The following is an 18,191-nucleotide window of genomic DNA, read 5'->3' on the forward strand; positions in this document are numbered from 1 at the left end:
CTTCCGCGTCTTCTGACTGTGACATCTCAGGTCAGAGGGCGCGGTGACGTCTTTCCACCGCGCCCTTTCCTGAGCCGTCACAGCGCAGACTGGGAAGACTCCGACGACGCTATTTAGAGTCCAGAGCAGCGGCAGCAGGTGAGAAGTGAGGTGAGTATTTGATTTTTTTTTAATGTATGGAGGCATTATAAGGAAGGTGGGGGTTGACATCCTGCCTGGGGCATTATATGGGGGGGAGAGTGACATCCTGCATAGGGCATTACATGGGGGGGAGAGTGACATCCTGCATGGACCAGTAAAAGGGGGGAACTTACATCCTGCATGGGGCATTATATGGGGGGGAAGTGACATCCTGCATGGGGCATTATATGGGGGGAAGTGACATCTTGCATGGGGCATTATAAGGGAGGGGGGATAAGTGACATCCTGCATGGGGCATTATATGGGGGGGAGTGACATCCTGCACGGGGCATTATATGGGGGGGGAGTGACATCCTGCATGAGGCATTATAAGGGAGGGGGGGTGAGTGACATCCTGAATAGGGCATTATAAGGGAGGGGGGGTGACATCCTGCATGGGGCATTAAAAGGGGGATTAACATCCTGCATGGGGCATTATGTGGGGGGAACAGCCTGCATGGGGCATTATGTGGAGGCAGACAGCCTGCATGGAGCATTATGTGCGGGGAACAGCCTGCATGGGGCATTATGTGGAGGCGGACAGCCTGCATGGAGCATTATGTGCGGGGAACAGCCTGCATGGGGCATTATGTGGAGGCGGACAGCCTGCATGGAGCATTATGTGCGGGGAACAGCCTGCATTGGGCATTATGTGGGGGGAACAGCCTGCATGTGGCATTATGTGGGGGGAACAGCCTGCATGGAACATTATGTGGGGGGAACAGCCTGCATGGGGCATTATGTGGGGGGAACAGCCTGCATGGAACATTATGTGGGGGCCAGTATTCTGTATGGAGTGTTATATGGGGGCCAGTATTCTGTATGGAGCGTTATATGGGAGCCAATATCCTGTAGGGAGCGTTATATGGGGGCCAGTATCCTGTATGGAGCATTTTATGGAGGCCAGTATTCTGTATGGAGCAATTCGCCAGTTTCTGAGCTATTGTGGAATTTACAATAGATATCACTCATGTAATGTAAGAAGGAGGAGTCCTGAGGAGATAATTTGCATATTCCCACTGCATTTTGGGGTAAGTGAAGAGTCTCCGTGAGCTCAAAGAACACTGGATTTTGGCTGTTGGAGCTGAAAAGAGGACATCGGTAAACCAGGGGAGGAGTCCTGAGGAGATAATTTGCATATTCCCACTGCATTTTGGAGTAAGTGAAGAGTCTCCGTGAGCTCAAAGAACACTGGATTTTGGCTGTTGGAGCTGAAAAGAGGACATCGGTAAACCGCGCGCCGGCATTTTGAAGCTTTTTTTTTAAGCTTTTTTCACTGTTTTCAGAACATTAACAGTAAGAACATGGAAGAGTCCAGGAGCCATTTGGTGAGCTGCATATCCTGCTACATGTTCACAGACTTGCCAGTGGAAAAGCCAAACTTCACATGCCAGAAATACAAGCTTGTGTCCCTGTTGGAGGAAAAGTTGCGAAATCTAGAAGAGAGGTTAACTACCTTGAAAATCATTAAGGAAGGTGAAGAGTTCTTAGACAGAGCAGAATTATCTCTTCATGATTCAGAAAGAGAAGAAATTCTCACTGCACCTGAGGAAACAGAGGAATGGAAGCCTGTGACCCCGAGAAGCAGGAGGATCGAGAGGCAGTCAGCACCCATACTGCTCAGGAACCAGTACCAGGCTCTCACGCAGGAGAACCATGAAGAAATACAGCAAAATAAGACTTTGCCAGCAATGAATAACCTTGTAAGCCCTCAGAATCCTCCTGGATGGAGAAAGAAGAATGTTGTGAAGAAAAAACGGAGAGTGGTGGTCATGGGGGATTCCCTGTTAAGAGGAACAGAGGCCGCTATCTGCAGACCAGACATAACCTCAAGAGAAATGTGCTGTCTTCCAGGAGCAAAAATTAAAGATGTGTCTGACAGGATATCAAGACTCTTCAGACCTACAGATCACTACCCATTCCTGCTAATACATGTGGGGACAAATGACACCGCAAGAAAGGACCTGGAAACCATCTGCAGTGACTTTGAAGACTTGGGCAAGAAAGTGAAAGAATTGGGAGCGCAGGTGGTCTTCTCATCCATCCTCCCAGTGGATGGCCATGGAACAATGAGGTGGAATAAGATTCTACAGGTGAACAACTGGCTACGTCGATGGTGCCGTCAACAAGGATTTGGATTTCTGGATCACGGAATGAATTACCTATACGATGGACTACTTGCTAGAGATGGGGTGCACCTTACGAAGACTGGAAAACATGTATTTGGAAATTGCCTTGCTGCACTCATCAGGAGAGCTTTATACCAGAACAATGTGGGAAGGGAAGCAAAAGGCCAGAAAAAGCCATACAGCTGACAAATACTATTGAGATCTCTGCTACTGGAAGTGGAAAGGAAGAACAAAGACAAAACAATTTAAATAATAAAAATATGGGAAGAAGAGAAACCAATCACAAACTAAAATGTTTTTATACAAATGCACAAAGCATGGGCAACAAACAAGGAGAATTAGAACTACTAACGCAGGAAAAGAAATATGATGTCATTGGAATCACTGAAACTTGGTGGGACGATACACATGATTGGAATAAAAGGCTAAAAGGATACAACTTATTTGCAAGAAACAGACTTGATAAACGAGGAGGAGGTGTTGCATTGTATGTTAGAAAAGCGAATATCTGCACAGAGATTGAAGCTTCAGAGACTGGGAGTTCTGTGGAAACTGTTTGGGTAAGAATACAAGGAGAGAACAACGGAAAGGACACCATTGTAGGCATTTACTACAGGCCACCTGGGCAAGCTGAAGATATGGATGAACTCTTTATGTATCAAATGACCAAGTTCTCAAAAAAATATGACGTAGTGGTCATGGGAGATTTCAACTATCCAGACATTTGTTGGGAATCTCTCTCAAGTAAAACTAACAGGTCAAGCAAATTCTTATCCTCTCTTGCTGACAACTTTATCTTCCAAAAGGTAGGGGAGAAAACAAGGGGATCTGCTACTTTGGATCTAATCCTTATAAACAAGGAGGAAATGGTTGAGGAGGTAAAAGTGGCTGGGACCCTAGGAGGCAGCGATCATGCTATTATAGAATTTTGGATAACTAGAGGAGGAAGACATGTGAAGACTCAAACTTCAAGGTTAGATTTTAGAAAGGCAGATTTTAAGAGACTAAGAAAGAGAATAGGAGGGATCCAATGGCTGGATGTCCTTAAGGACAAAAATGTCCAGGAAGGATGGGAAATTTTTAAAAATGAGATTCTCAAAGCACAATCGTTAACAATCCCGAAAAGTAGGAAGAATGGGAAGCATTTAAGGAAACCAGGATGGATGAACACAGAACTTAAACACATGCTAAAAAGAAAGAAAGAAATGTTTATTAAATGGAAAGAGGGAGGCATATCTAAAGAAGATTATAATGCAGTCTGCAGATCCTGCAGGGCATGTATCAGGTTAGCTAAAGCTGACAATGAATTAAGGCTTGCAAGAGATGTCAAAAGCAATAAAAAAGGATTTTGGGGGTATGTCAAAAGTAAAAGAAAAGTCAAAGATGCTATAGGATTTTTACAGGATGAAAATGGAGAAATGGTAAGAGAGGATGTTGAGAAGGCCAAACTTTTTAATTCCTATTTTGCATCTGTTTTCTCTCAGAAAGAAAATGTAACATCAACTGATCTTCACTGTCCTTTTAAAGGAATAGAAGAATCCAAGTTATCTGTAAACAGAAAGATTGTGAGGGAATATTTAGCTAACATAAATGAGTTCAAGTCTCCAGGTCCAGATGAATTACACCCCAGAGTACTGAAGGAGATCGTAGAAGAAATTTTAGAACCACTCTCCATAATCTTTGAAAATTCTTGGAGAACAGGAGAAGTCCCAGAAGACTGGAGAAGAGCAAATGTTGTTCCTATCTTCAAAAAGGGGAAGAAGGTGGACCCAGGGAACTATAGGCCGGTGAGTCTGACTTCTATACCAGGAAAGATCTTTGAACAAATTATTAAACAACATGTATGTAAGTACCTGGATAAGAATGAAGTGATTAACCAGAGTCAGCATGGGTTTATAACTAACAAGTCATGTCAGACTAACTTAATTTCCTTCTATGACAGAATCACTGACTGGGTGGATCAGGGAAATGCTGTAGATATAGTATATCTTGACTTCAGCAAAGCATTTGACAAAGTATCTCACACCATCCTTATTGAAAAAATGACCAAGTATGCAATGGACCAGGCAACTGTTAGGTGGATTCATAACTGGCTTAGTGATCGGACTCAGAGGGTGATTGTAAATGGCTTCACATCCAGCTGGATGAATGTCTCAAGTGGGGTACCACAGGGCTCCGTCCTGGGACCTGTATTGTTCAACATCTTTATCAATGATTTAGATGAAGGAATTGAGGGCAAACTGATTAAATTTGCTGATGACACAAAGCTAGGAGGGATAGCTAATACTAGAGAAGAGAGAGAGAGGATTCAAAAAGACCTAAATAAACTGGAGCAGTGGGCAGCAACCAACAGAATGGTTTTTAACAGGGAAAAATGCAAAGTACTACATCTGGGCAATAAAAATGAAAAAAGCATATACAGAATGGGAGGAATAGAGCTAAGCAACAGTACATGTGAAAAAGACTTAGGTATACTAATAGATCATAGACTGAACATGAGTCAACAGTGTGATGCAGCAGCAAAAAAGGCAAATACAATTCTGGGATGTATTAACAGAAGCATATAGTCTAGATCACGTGAAGTCATTATCGGTCTTTACTCCTCTTTGGTCAGACCTCATCTGGAATACTGTGTACAGTTTTGGGCACCACATTTTAAAAAAGACATAGACAAACTGGAGCAAGTTCAGAGAAGAGCGACCAGAATGGTGACTGGTCTGCAAACCATGTCCTATGAGGAACGGTTGCAGGATTTGGGAATGTTTAGCTTGCAAAAAAGAAGACTGAGAGGAGACTTAATAGCTGTCTACAAATATGTCAAGGGCTGTCACATTGTAGAAGGATCATCTTTATTCTCATTTGCACAAGGAAAGACTAGAAGCAATGGGATGAAACTAAATGGGAGGAGACACAGATTAGATATTAGAAAAAACTTTTTGACAGTTAGGGTGATTAATGAGTGGAACAGGCTGCCACGAGAGGTGGTGAGTTCCCCTTCAATGGACGTCTTCAAACAGAGGCTGGACAGACATCTGTCTGAGATGATCTAGTGAATCCTGCTTTGAGCAGGGGGTTGGACCAGATGACCCAGGAGGTCCCCTCCAACTCTACCATTCTATGATTCTATGATTCTATGAAGTGAAATCTTTGGCCTTGTACTATATATACAGTACAGACCAAAAGTTTGGACACACCTTCTCATTTAAAGATTTTTCTGTATTTTCATGACTATGAAAATTGTACATTCACACTGAAGGCATCAAAACTATGAATTACCACATGTGGAATTATATACTTAACAAAAAAGTGTGAAACAACTGAAAATATGTCTTATATTCTAGGTTCTTCAAAGTAGCCACCTTTTGCTTTGATGACTGCTTTGCACACTCTTGGCATTCTCTTGATGAGCTTCAAGAGGTAGTCACCGGAAATGTCATGAAAATACAGAAAAATCTTTAAATGAGAAGGTGTGTCCAAACTTTTGGTCTGTACTGTATATTTCTCCGCCATATCTGTGCATCATGAATTGTGGTATGTGTTAAAGGGACTCACTGAGACTCTTTCACCCAAGGCCCACAAAAACCTGGAGCCGACCCTGTAAATGGCTGTGTCTGACCATGCAGGGACATGGTCTGATCATACCATATCTCCTGGGCAGGGGAGGACGCACAAGAGAGTATACAGATAGCACATCATGGGATCACAGGTGATTCTTTTTGTGAGATAAAACGTTTCCCTAAATAGAGAATGAGCCTGCACCACCTTCTAAATGCATAATGACCGCACCTGAATCTTAACGGCAAATACACATGGCATAAACTTGCGGTGCCAGCTTTAAAGTCGCCCTGAAGTTGGTTGCAGAAGATCTCTTCGTTTGGCATTATAGACACCTTCTTAGCTGTTTCACTCTATGACCCAGCGTCTACCTCCTTCCTGCTAATTGACACCTGGCCTGGGTGTTTAAATAGTTTCACTTTGCAGCAGGAAGGTTCCGGTGATAGTCACATGTTTCCTTGTGAATGCTTGGAGCTCTCAGACTGCTATCTTCCTCTGTGGTGCTAGGAGGACGCTTGGAGTTATCTCTGTGAAGTTGGCTAAAGCTGAGCTACTTTCCCTTTTGTTTGTCCCCCTTGTTGTCTTTAGTTGTTAGTGGGGATTGACTAGTGCTCATCCCCCCTTCCCTATGCAGAGCTAAGCGGTAGGGAAATACAGGGTTTAGGTTCGCGTGCGGCAATTGGTAATGAACCGATATAGGGATATTGCTATGATCTGCAATATAAACTAAGGAAAGATAGGGGAAAGTTGTCCCTACCGTAAGACTAAGTTGAATACCTACGATGCAGCGGGCTGCCTGTTCTTTGTGAACAGACCCGCCTTTGTCCTCGGCTAGACTGAACGGAGACCTTTAGAATAAAGGGAGGGGTTCCTAAAAGAACTAAGGACTGGGACAAAAATGGGACACCTCCTAACAGAAGTTGTTGCAGAGCAATAGACAAACTGACAAAAAGTACTAGAGGTCCCAGAGGACCAAGCAAACTGACAGAATAGGCACAGAAGCACCTGGCTAGTAAGACAGTCTAGAAAACATTGAAGTCCAGCAAAGCCAGAAGGGCGGAGCTGGAATATATAGGCAGCTGGTCACGTGACCGCAAAACACAAGATAGCAAAAACCAACAGAAGGGTTCTAACAGATAGTAGTTTTGAGGGGTGCAACAGCTCTGCTATTGGTAAGGTGGCAGTGGGGTCATTGTAGGCTGTAAGCTGTTCTGAAGACATGGGTTTTCAAGTTCCGCTTGAAAGTTCCAAATGAGGTGATAATCGGATGTGTTGGGCCACAGAATTCTACAGGATGGGGAATACTCGGGAGAAGTCTTGCAGGTGATTGGATGAGGAACGTACTATTGTGGAGGAGAGAAGGAGGTCTTGGGAGGACCAGAGATTACGTGGTGGGAGATATCAGCAGATTAGTTCAGAGACTGGGGCGGACCTACCGCTGGTGCAGCCGTTGCAGCTGCACCGGAGCCTGGCCGTGCAGGGGTGCCGGGGGGCCCTTACCGGGCGGTTAATATTGAGGGCAATCTGGCCTGCTTCTCGGAGCTCCTGGGTCTGGGGGGCCCATGGCCAGATTGCCCTCTCATGTGCAGTGGGCAGCGAGCGATCCCTCCAGCTCCGCTGCTGACAGAAGGAAAATGGCAGTGGAGCTGAGGGATCCGTCTTCTGCTTCCTGCCTGGCGCTTCCTCCCTGACACAGGCTCGTACAGCTTGATGACGTCATCAAGCAGCGCGGGCCTGTGTAAGGGAGGAAGTTACCGGCAACAAGGAGGATGCTGCGGGAGCGTGCTGAGAGGTAAGTTGTGTTTTTTTTTTGTTTGTTTTTTGTACTGATACACTGGGGAGAGGAGCAGGAGAATGAGGGGAGGTGGGGGGAGAGCAATGATGGGCAGAGCAATGATGGGCAGATCAGTGATGGGAAGAGCAGTGATGGGCAGAGCAATGATGGGGAGAGCAATGATGGGAGAGCAGTGATCGGCAAAGCAATGATGGGGAGAGAAATGCTGGGCAGAGCAATGATGGGGACAGTGGGGATGGGCAGAGCAATGATGGGGACGGGGAAAGCAATGATGAGGATGGTGGGGATGGGGAGAGCAATGATGGGGATGGTGGGGATGGGGAGAGCAATGATGAGGATGGTGGAGCAGGGGAGAGCAATGATGGGGATGGTGGGGATGGGGAGAGCAATAATGGGGATGGTGAGAATGGTGGGGATGGGGAGAGCAATGATGGTACTGGAGAGAGCAATGATGGGGGTGCAGTGCTGGGAGAGAGAAATGATGGGGTACTGGGAGAGAGTAATGATGGGGGTGGTGGGAGAGAGCAATGATAGGGGTGGTGGGAGAGAACAATGATGGGGGTGCTGGGAGAGAGCAATGATAGGGGTGCTGGGAGAGAGCAATGACGGGGGTGCTAAGAGAGAGCAATGATGGGGTGCTGGGAGAGAGCAATGATGGGGGTGCTGGGAGAGAGCAATGATGGGGGTGTTGGGAAAAAGCAATGATGGGGTGCTCGTAAAGAGCAATGATGGGGGTGCTCGGAAAGAGCAATGACGGGGGTACTGGGAGAGAGCAATGATGGGTGTGCTGGGAGAGAGCAGTGATGGGTGTGCTGGGGGAGAGCAATGATGGGGGTGCTGGGAGAGAGCAGCGATGGGGGTTTCACTTTGCTTGTACTGTAAAACCTGGTATATTTTCCGTGTTCACATAGCCTTACAGTTAATTGGGGAGAGTCACAGAGACTGAATAATTTATACTATTGGCTGGTGGAGATTATAGTTAATGGGGGACACAGTGCTGCTTATCACTTTATATTTTGATTACTAAGTGGCTAATAGTATATTAATGGGGGGGTGGTCTACATATCTGTATTCAGGGGCGCAGTGTGGGGGAAACACGTGTATATATACAATATATGTGACCTTGTTATTTTCTAGGCTGGAGATCATCGTGACAAGACGAGACGTGGCTGGGAGATGTAGACATGAAGGTCTGACCAGATGGAGAAGAAGCAGCAGAAACCGGCTCTGTACCTGGCGCACCCCCTGAGCAGGCGGGGGGCCACTCGCTGTCGGGAACCCCGCTGCACTATGGGACCCGTGAGCGGAGGCGAGCGGTGTCAGCGCCCGCTCCCCCTCGCTTGCTCAGGGCCCCGGCAGCCGGCGGCACAATACTTACCTCTTCCCGGGCCTCTGCAGCAGCTCCCGTCTCTTCTGCGTCCTCTGACTGTGATGTCTCAGGTCAGAGGGCGTGGTGACCACTTTCCACCGCGCTCTCTCCTGAGCCGTCACAGCACAGAGCAAGAAGACGCCGGCGACGCGGGTGAGGGGTCTGGAGCAGCGGCAGCAGGTGAGAAGTGAGGTGAGTATTTGATCTTTTTTTTAATGTATGGAGGCATGGTGCATTATAAGGGAGGGCGGTGTGACATCCTGCATGGGGCATTATAAGGGGGGGGGGTGACATACTGCATGGGGCATTATATGGGGGGGGTGACATCCTGCATGGGGCATTATATGGGGGGGAGTGACATACTGCATGGGGCATTATAAGGGGGGGGTGACATCCTGCATGGGGCATTAAAGGGGGGGAGTGACATCCTGCATGGGGCATTATAAGGGGGGGAAGTGACATCCTCCATTGGGCGTTATAAGGGGGGGTGACATCCTGCATGGGGCATTAAAGGGGTGGAGTGACATCCTGCATGGGGCATTATAAGGGGGGGAGTGACATCCTGCATGGGGCATTAAAAGGGGGGGAGTGACATACTGCATGGGGCATTATAAGGGGGGTGACATCCTGCATGGGGCATTTAAGGGGTGGAGTGACATCCTGCATGGGGAATTATAAGGGGGGGGGGTGACATCCTGCATGGGGCATTATATGGGGGGGTGACATCCTGCATGGAGCATTATAAGGGGCGGGGGTGTGACATCCTGAATGGGGCATTATAAGGGGGGGTGACATCCTTCATGGGGCATTATAAGGGGGTGGCATCCTGCATGGGGCATTATAAGGGTGGGTGACATCCTGCATGGGGCATTATAAGGGTGGGTGACATCCTGCATGGGGCATTATAAAGGGGGAACAGCCTCCATGGGGCATTATAAGGGGGGAACAGCCTGCGTGGGGCATTATGTGGGGGTAACAGCCTGCATGAGGCATTATGTGGTGGGAACAGCCTGCATGGAGCGTTATATGGGGGTCAGTATTCTGTATGGAGCGTTATACGGGGCCAGTATCCCGTATGGAGCATTTTATGGGGGCCAGTATTCTGTATGGAGCGATTTGCCGGTTTCTGAGCTATTGTGGAATTTACAATAGATATCGGTCATGTAATGTAAGAAGTGAAATCTTTGGCATTGTACTATATATATATATATATATTTATATATATATATATATATGTTTCTCTGCGGTATCTGTGCATCATGAATCGTGGTATGTGTTAAGGGGGCCACTGAGACTTTTTCGCCCGGGGCCCAGAAAAACCTGGAGCCGGTCCTGCAAGAGTGTCCACCACCCTCTTATATGAGCAGCACTTGGCACAATATAATTGACTCACTATGTACAGACAAAGGCAGAATCTTATTCATTTACCAATCGACCCCGTTCATTGTTATATATATTTGTAATTGAGAATAACGTCATATTTGCATGAAGCTGAAACGTGGGGCCCTGGAGTTGGATAGTGGGGGGCCACTTGGCACCACAGTCAGACACTGCTTGTGTCTCTTGTATTCGGGGGCTCTGTGTCCGGTCTTCAGTCTTCGATCAGGTAGTTTGTTGTGTAGGACATACACTATTTTAGTGCCCTGCCCCCATCACAGAGATCGACCCCCATAACACTTGTAATGTAACTTGGGACAGGAGCTGACATTATGATACCACAATGGGTGGAGATAGACGTGGTCTGCTGTCTGTAAATGGCGCCCCCATAATTCCTGGTTCTACTTCAGGAATATTGAGGGTAGTAATGGCCACTTCCATCATTGTAACTGTGTAAAAAAAAAAAAGTCAAGACAAAAAAACTCACATGACACTTACATTTTCTTTCTTTTTATTCTTTATTGGAATAGCAATAAGCAACATTGTAATAAAATTATTACTGGCCCTTTAAGTAATTAAACCCGGATCACAATGACTCTCAGCTCAGGCTCCATAGAGACCACAGAACTGGATGTGGTCATTGAGGACCCACTGAGAGCCACTGGAGCCAGAGATCCAGAGGAAGGCGAAGAAACCCCCCGGAGAGCACTGCCTCAGGGGGGGAAAAAATTCCTTCCTGACCCCAGTGGTGGCGATCGGATATTTCCCTGGATCACGTCTGTCCTGCTGCATATTGCTGTATATCTACATGTATTATAAGCTCAGGCAAAGGAAAAGACAAATACACCCAGCTCAAGAGGAGCTTACAATCTAATATACAGACTGCTCCTGAGGGCATGCAGAATAATGTACACCCTGTCCTAGGAGCTTACAATCTAATATATCATACACAGACTGCTCCTGAGGGCATGCAGAATAATGCACACCCTGTCCTAAGAGCTTACAATCTAATATATAATATACAGACTGCTCCTGAGGGCATGCAGAATAATGCACACCCTGTCCTAAGAGCTTACAATCTAATATATAATATACAGACTGCTCATGAGGGCATGCAGAATAATGCACACCCTGTCCTAGGAGATTACAATCTAATATACAGTATACAGACTGCTCCTGAGGGCATGCAGAATAATGTACACCCTGTCCTAGGAGCTTACAGCCTAATATACAGTATACAGACTGCTCCTGAGGGCATGCAGAATAATGTACACCCTGTCATAGGAGCTTACAGCCTAATATACAATATGCAGACTGCTCCTGAGGGCATGCAGAATAATGCACACCCTGTCCTAGGGGCTTACAATCTAATATACAGTATACAGACTGCTCCTGAGGGCATGCAGAATAATGTACACCCTGTCCTAGGAGCTTACAATCTAATATAGTGTGGGGTGCATGCACGTGTCCTCTTCAGCAAAGTGTCCTGTTCGACAAGTGTCTGACAGTCATTTCAATGGCAACCGACTAACGTCCAACCATCTCTTCTATCTTCACACAGGTATAACATCTCTGCTTGCTGTATCTATGTCATCTGCTGAACTCTCATCTTGAAACCATTTCTATGGTATAACATCTCTGCTTGTTGGATCTATGTCATCTGCTGAACTCTCATCTTGAAACCATTTCCTTGGTATAACATCTCTGCTTGCTGTATCTATGTCATCTGCTGAATTCTCATCTTGAAACCATTTCCTTGGTATAACATCTCTGCTTGCTGTATCTATGTCATCTGCTGAACTCTCATCTTGAAACCATTTCTATGGTATAACATCTCTGCTTGCTGGTTCTATGTCATCTGCTAAACTCTCATCTTGAAACCATTTCTATGGTATAACATCTCTGCTTACTGGATTTATGTCATCTGCTGAACTTTCATCTTCTAACCATTTCTATGGTATAATATCTCTGCTTGCTGGATCTATGTCATCTGCTGAACTCTCATCTTGAAACCATTTCTATGGTATAACATCTCTGCTTGCTGTGTCTATGTCACCTGCTGAACTCTCATCTTGAAATCATTTTTATGGTATAACATCTCTGCTTCCTGGATCTATGTCATCTGCAGAACTCTCATCTTGAAACCATTTCTATGGTATAACATCTCTGCTTGCTGGATTTATGTCATCTGCTGAACTTTCATCTTCAAACCATTTCTATGGTATAATATCTCTGCTTGCTGAATCTATGTCATCTGCTGAACTCTCATCTTGAAATCAATTCTATGGTATAACATCTCTGCTTGCTGGATCGATGTCATCTGCTGAACTCTCATGTTGAAACCATTTCTATGGTATAACATCTCTGCTTGCTGGATCTATATCATCTGATGAATTCTCATCTTGAAACCATTTCTATGGTATAACATCGCTGCTTGCTGGTTCTATGTCATCTGCTGAACTCTCATCTTGAAACCATTTCTATGGTATAACATCTCTGCTTGCTGGATCTATGTCATCTGCTGAACTCTCATCTTGAAACCAATTCTATGGTATAACATCTCTGCTTGCTGTATCTATGTCATCTGCTGAACTCTCATCTTGAAACCATTTTTATGGCATAACATCTCTGCTTGCTGGGTCTATGTCATCTGCAGAACTCTCATCTTGAAACCATTTCTATGGTATAACATCTCTGCTTGCTGTATCTATGTCATCTGCTGAACTCTCATCTTGAAACCATTTCTATGGTATAACATCTCTGCTTGCTGGATCTATGTCATCTGCTGAACTCTCATCGTGAAACCATTTCTATGGTATAACATCTCTGCTTGCTGGATCTATCTCATCTGCTGAACTCTCATCTTGAAACCATTTCTATGGTATAACATCTCTGCTTGCTGGATCTATGTCATCTGCAGAACTCTCATCATGAAACCATTTCTATGGTATAACATCTCTGCTTGCTGGATCTATGTCATCTGCTGAACTCTCATCTTGAAACCATTTCTATGGTATAACATCTCTGCTTGCTGGATCTATGTCACCTGCTGAACTCTCATCTTGAAACCATTTCTAAGGTATAGCATCTCTGCTTGCTGGATCTATGTCATCTGCTGAGCTCTCATCTTGAAAACATTTCTATGGTATAACATCTCTGCTTGCTGGATCTATGTCATCTGCTGAACTCTCATCTTGAAACCATTTCTATGGTATAACATCTCTGCTTGCTGGATCTATGTCATGTGCTGAACTCTCATCTTGAAACCAATTCTAAGGTATAACATCTCTGCTTGCTGTATCTATGTCATCTGCTGAACTCTCATCTTGAAACCATTTTAAAGCATAACATCTCTGCTTGCTGGATCAAAGTCATCTGCAGAACTCTCATCTTGAAACCATTTCTATGGTATAACATCTCTGCTTGCTGTGTCTATGTCACCTGCTGAACTCTCATCTTGAAATAATTTCTATGGTATAACATCTCTGCTTGCTGGATCTATGTCATCTGCAGAACTCTCATCTTGAAACCATTTCTATGGTATAACATCTCTGCTTGCTGGATTTATGTCATCTGCTGAACTTTCATCTTCAAACCATTTCTATGGTATAATATCTCTGCTTGCTGGATCTATGTCATCTGCTGAACTCTCATCTTGAAACCAATTCTATGGTATAACATCTCTGCTTGCTGGATCGATGTCATCTGCTGAACTCTCATGTTGAAACCATTTCTATGGTATAACATCTCTGCTTGCTGGATCTATATCATCTGATGAATTCTCATCTTGAAACCATTTCTATGGTATAACATCTCTGCTTTCTGGTTCTATGTCATCTGCTGAACTCTCATCTTGAAACCATTTCTATGGTATAACATCTCTGCTTGCTGGATCTATGTCATCTGCTGAACTCTCATCTTGAAACCATTTCTATGGTATAACATCTCTGCTTGCTGGATCTATGTCATCTGCTGAACTCTCATCTTGAAACCATTTCCTTGGTATAACATCTCTGCTTGCTGTATCTATGTTATCTGCTGAATTCTCATCTTGAAACCATTTCCTTGGTATAACATCTCTGCTTGCTGTATCTATGTCATCTGCTGAATTCTCATCTTGAAACCATTTCTATGGTATAACATCTCTGCTTGCTGGTTCTATGTCATCTGCTAAACTCTCATCTTGAAACCATTTCTATGGTATAACATCTCTGCTTACTGGTTTATGTCATCTGCTGAACTTTCATCTTCTAACCATTTCTATGGTATAATATCTCTGCTTGCTGGATCTATGTCATCTGCTGAACTCTCATCTTGAAACCATTTCTATGGTATAACATTTCTGCTTGCTGGATTTATGTCATCTGCTGAACTTTCATCTTCAAACCATTTCTATGGTATAATATCTCTGCTTGCTGGATCTATGTCATCTGCTGAACTCTCATCTTGAAACCAATTCTATGGTATAACATCTCTGCTTGCTGGATCGATGTCATCTGCTGAACTCTCCTGTTGAAACCATTTCTATGGTATAACATCTCTGCTTGCTGGATCTATATCATCTGATGAATTCTCATCTTGAAACCATTTCTATGGTATAACATCTCTGCTTGCTGGTTCTATGTCATCTGCTGAACTCTCATCTTGAAACCATTTCTATGGTATAACATCTCTGCTTGCTGGATCTATGTCATCTGCTGAACTCTCATCTTGAAACCATTTTTATGGTATAACATCTCTCCTTGCTGGATCTATGTCATCTGCTGAACTCTCATCTTAAAACCAATTCTATGGTATAACATATCTGCTTGCTGTATCTATGTCACCTGCTGAACTCTCATCTTGAAATCATTTCTATGGTATAACATCTCTGCTTGCTGGTTCTATGTCATCTGCTAAACTCTCATCTTGAAACCATTTCTATGGTATAACATCTCTGCTTACTGGATTTATGTCATCTGCTGAACTTTCATCTTCTAACCATTTCTATGGTATAATATCTCTGTTTGCTGGATCTATGTCATCTGCTGAACTCTCATCTTGAAACCATTTCTATGGTATAACATCTCTGCTTGCTGTGTCTATGTCACCTGCTGAACTCTCATCTTGAAATCATTTCTATGGTATAACAGCTCTGCTTGCTGGATCTATGTCATCTGCAGAACTCTCATCTTGAAACCATTTCTATGGTATAACATCTCTGCTTGCTGGATTTATGTCATCTGCTGAACTTTCATCTTCAAACCATTTCTATGGTATAATATCTCTGCTTGCTGAATCTATGTCATCTGCTGAACTGTCATCTTGAAACCAATTCTATGGTATAACATCTCTGCTTGCTGGATCGATGTCATCTGCTGAACTCTCATGTTGAAACCATTTCTATGGTATAACATCTCTGCTTGCTGGATCTATATCATCTGATGAATTCTCATCTTGAAACCATTTCTATGGTATAACATCTCTGCTTGCTGGTTCTATGTCATCTGCTGAACTCTCATCTTGAAACCATTTCTATGGTATAACATCTCTGCTTGCTGGATCTATGTCATCTGCTGAACTCTCATCTTGAAACCATTTCTATGGTATAACATCTCTGCTTGCTGGATTTATGTCATCTGCTGAACTTTCATCTTCAAACCATTTCTATGGTATAATATCTCTGCTTGCTGGATCTATGTCATCTGCTGAACTCCCATCTTGAAACCAATTCTATGGTATAACATCTCTGCTTGCTGGATCGATGTCATCTGCTGAACTCTCATGTTGAAAATATTTCTATGGTATAACATCTCTGCTTGCTGGATCTATGTCAACTGCTGAACTCTCATCTTGAAACCATTTCTATGGTATAACATCTCTGCTTGCTGGATCTATGTCATCTGCTGAACTCTCATCTTGAAACCATTTCCTTGGTATAACATCTCTGCTTGCTGTATCTATGTCATCTGCTGAATTCTCATCTTGAAACCATTTCCTTGGTATAACATCTCTGCTTGCTGTATCTATGTCATCTGCTGAACTCTCATCTTGAAACCATTTCTATGGTATAACATCTCTGCTTGCTGGTTCTATGTCATCTGCTAAACTCTCATCTTGAAACCATTTCTATGGTATAACATCTCTGCTTACTGGATTTATGTCATCTGCTGAACTTTCATCTTCTAACCATTTCTATGGTATAATATCTCTGCTTGCTGGATCTATGTCATCTGCTGAACTCTCATCTTGAAACCATTTCTATGGTATAACATTTCTGCTTGCTGGATTTATGTCATTTGCTGAACTTTCATCTTCAAACCATTTCTATGGTATAATATCTCTGCTTGCTGGATCTATGTCATCTGCTGAACTCTCATCTTGAAACCAATTCTATGGTATAACATCTCTGCTTGCTGGATCGATGTCATCTGCTGAACTCTCATCTTGAAACCATTTCTATGGTATAACATCTCTGCTTGCTGGATGTATGTCATCTGCTGAACTCTCATCTTGAAACCAATTCTATGGTATAACATCTCTGCTTGCTGTATCTATGTCATCTGCTGAACTCTCATCTTGAAACCATTTTTATGGCATAACATCTCTGCTTGCTGGGTCTATGTCATCTGCAGAACTCTCATCTTGAAACCATTTCTATGGTATAACATCCCTGCTTGCTGTATCTATGTCATCTGCTGAACTCTCATCTTGAAACCATTTCTATGGTATAACATCTCTGCTTGCTGGATCTATGTCATCTGCTGAACTCTCATCGTGAAACCATTTCTATGGTATAACATCTCTGCTTGCTGGATCTATCTCATCTGCTGAACTCTCATCTTGAAACCATTTCTATGGTATAACATCTCTGCTTGCTGGATCTATGTCATCTGCTGAACTTTCATCTTCAAACCATTTCTATGGTATAATATCTCTGCTTGCTGGATCTATGTCATCTGCTGAACTCCCATCTTGAAACCAATTCTATGGTATAACATCTCTGCTTGCTGGATCGATGTCATCTGCTGAACTCTCATGTTGAAACCATTTCTATGGTATAACATCTCTGCTTGCTGGATCTATGTCATCTGCTGAACTCTCATCTTGAAACCATTTCTATGGTATAACATCTCTGCTTGCTGGATCTATGTCATCTGCTGAACTCTCATCTTGAAACCATTTCCTTGGTATAACATCTCTGCTTGCTGTATCTATGTCATCTGCTGAATTCTCATCTTGAAACCATTTCCTTGGTATAACATCTCTGCTTGCTGTATCTATGTCATCTGCTGAACTCTCATCTTGAAACCATTTCTATGGTATAACATCTCTGCTTGCTGGTTCTATGTCATCTGCTAAACTCTCATCTTGAAACCATTTCTATGGTATAACATCTCTGCTTACTGGATTTATGTCATCTGCTGAACTTTCATCTTCTAACCATTTCTATGGTATAATATCTCTGCTTGCTGGATCTATGTCATCTGCTGAACTCTCATCTTGAAACCATTTCTATGGTATAACATTTCTGCTTGCTGGATTTATGTCATTTGCTGAACTTTCATCTTCAAACCATTTCTATGGTATAATATCTCTGCTTGCTGGATCTATGTCATCTGATGAACTCTCATCTTGAAACCAATTCTATGGTATAACATCTCTGCTTGCTGGATCGATGTCATCTGCTGAACTCTCATGTTGAAACCATTTCTATGGTATAACATCTCTGCTTGCTGGATCTATATCATCTGCTGAACTTTCATCTTCTAACCATTTCTATGGTATAATATCTCTGCTTGCTGGA

This window comes from Phyllobates terribilis, unplaced genomic scaffold, assembly GCF_046119375.1.
Source record: "Phyllobates terribilis strain yellow unplaced genomic scaffold, ASM4611937v1 Scaffold_12__6_contigs__length_324123572, whole genome shotgun sequence".
Classification (NCBI taxonomy): domain Eukaryota; kingdom Metazoa; phylum Chordata; class Amphibia; order Anura; family Dendrobatidae; genus Phyllobates; species Phyllobates terribilis.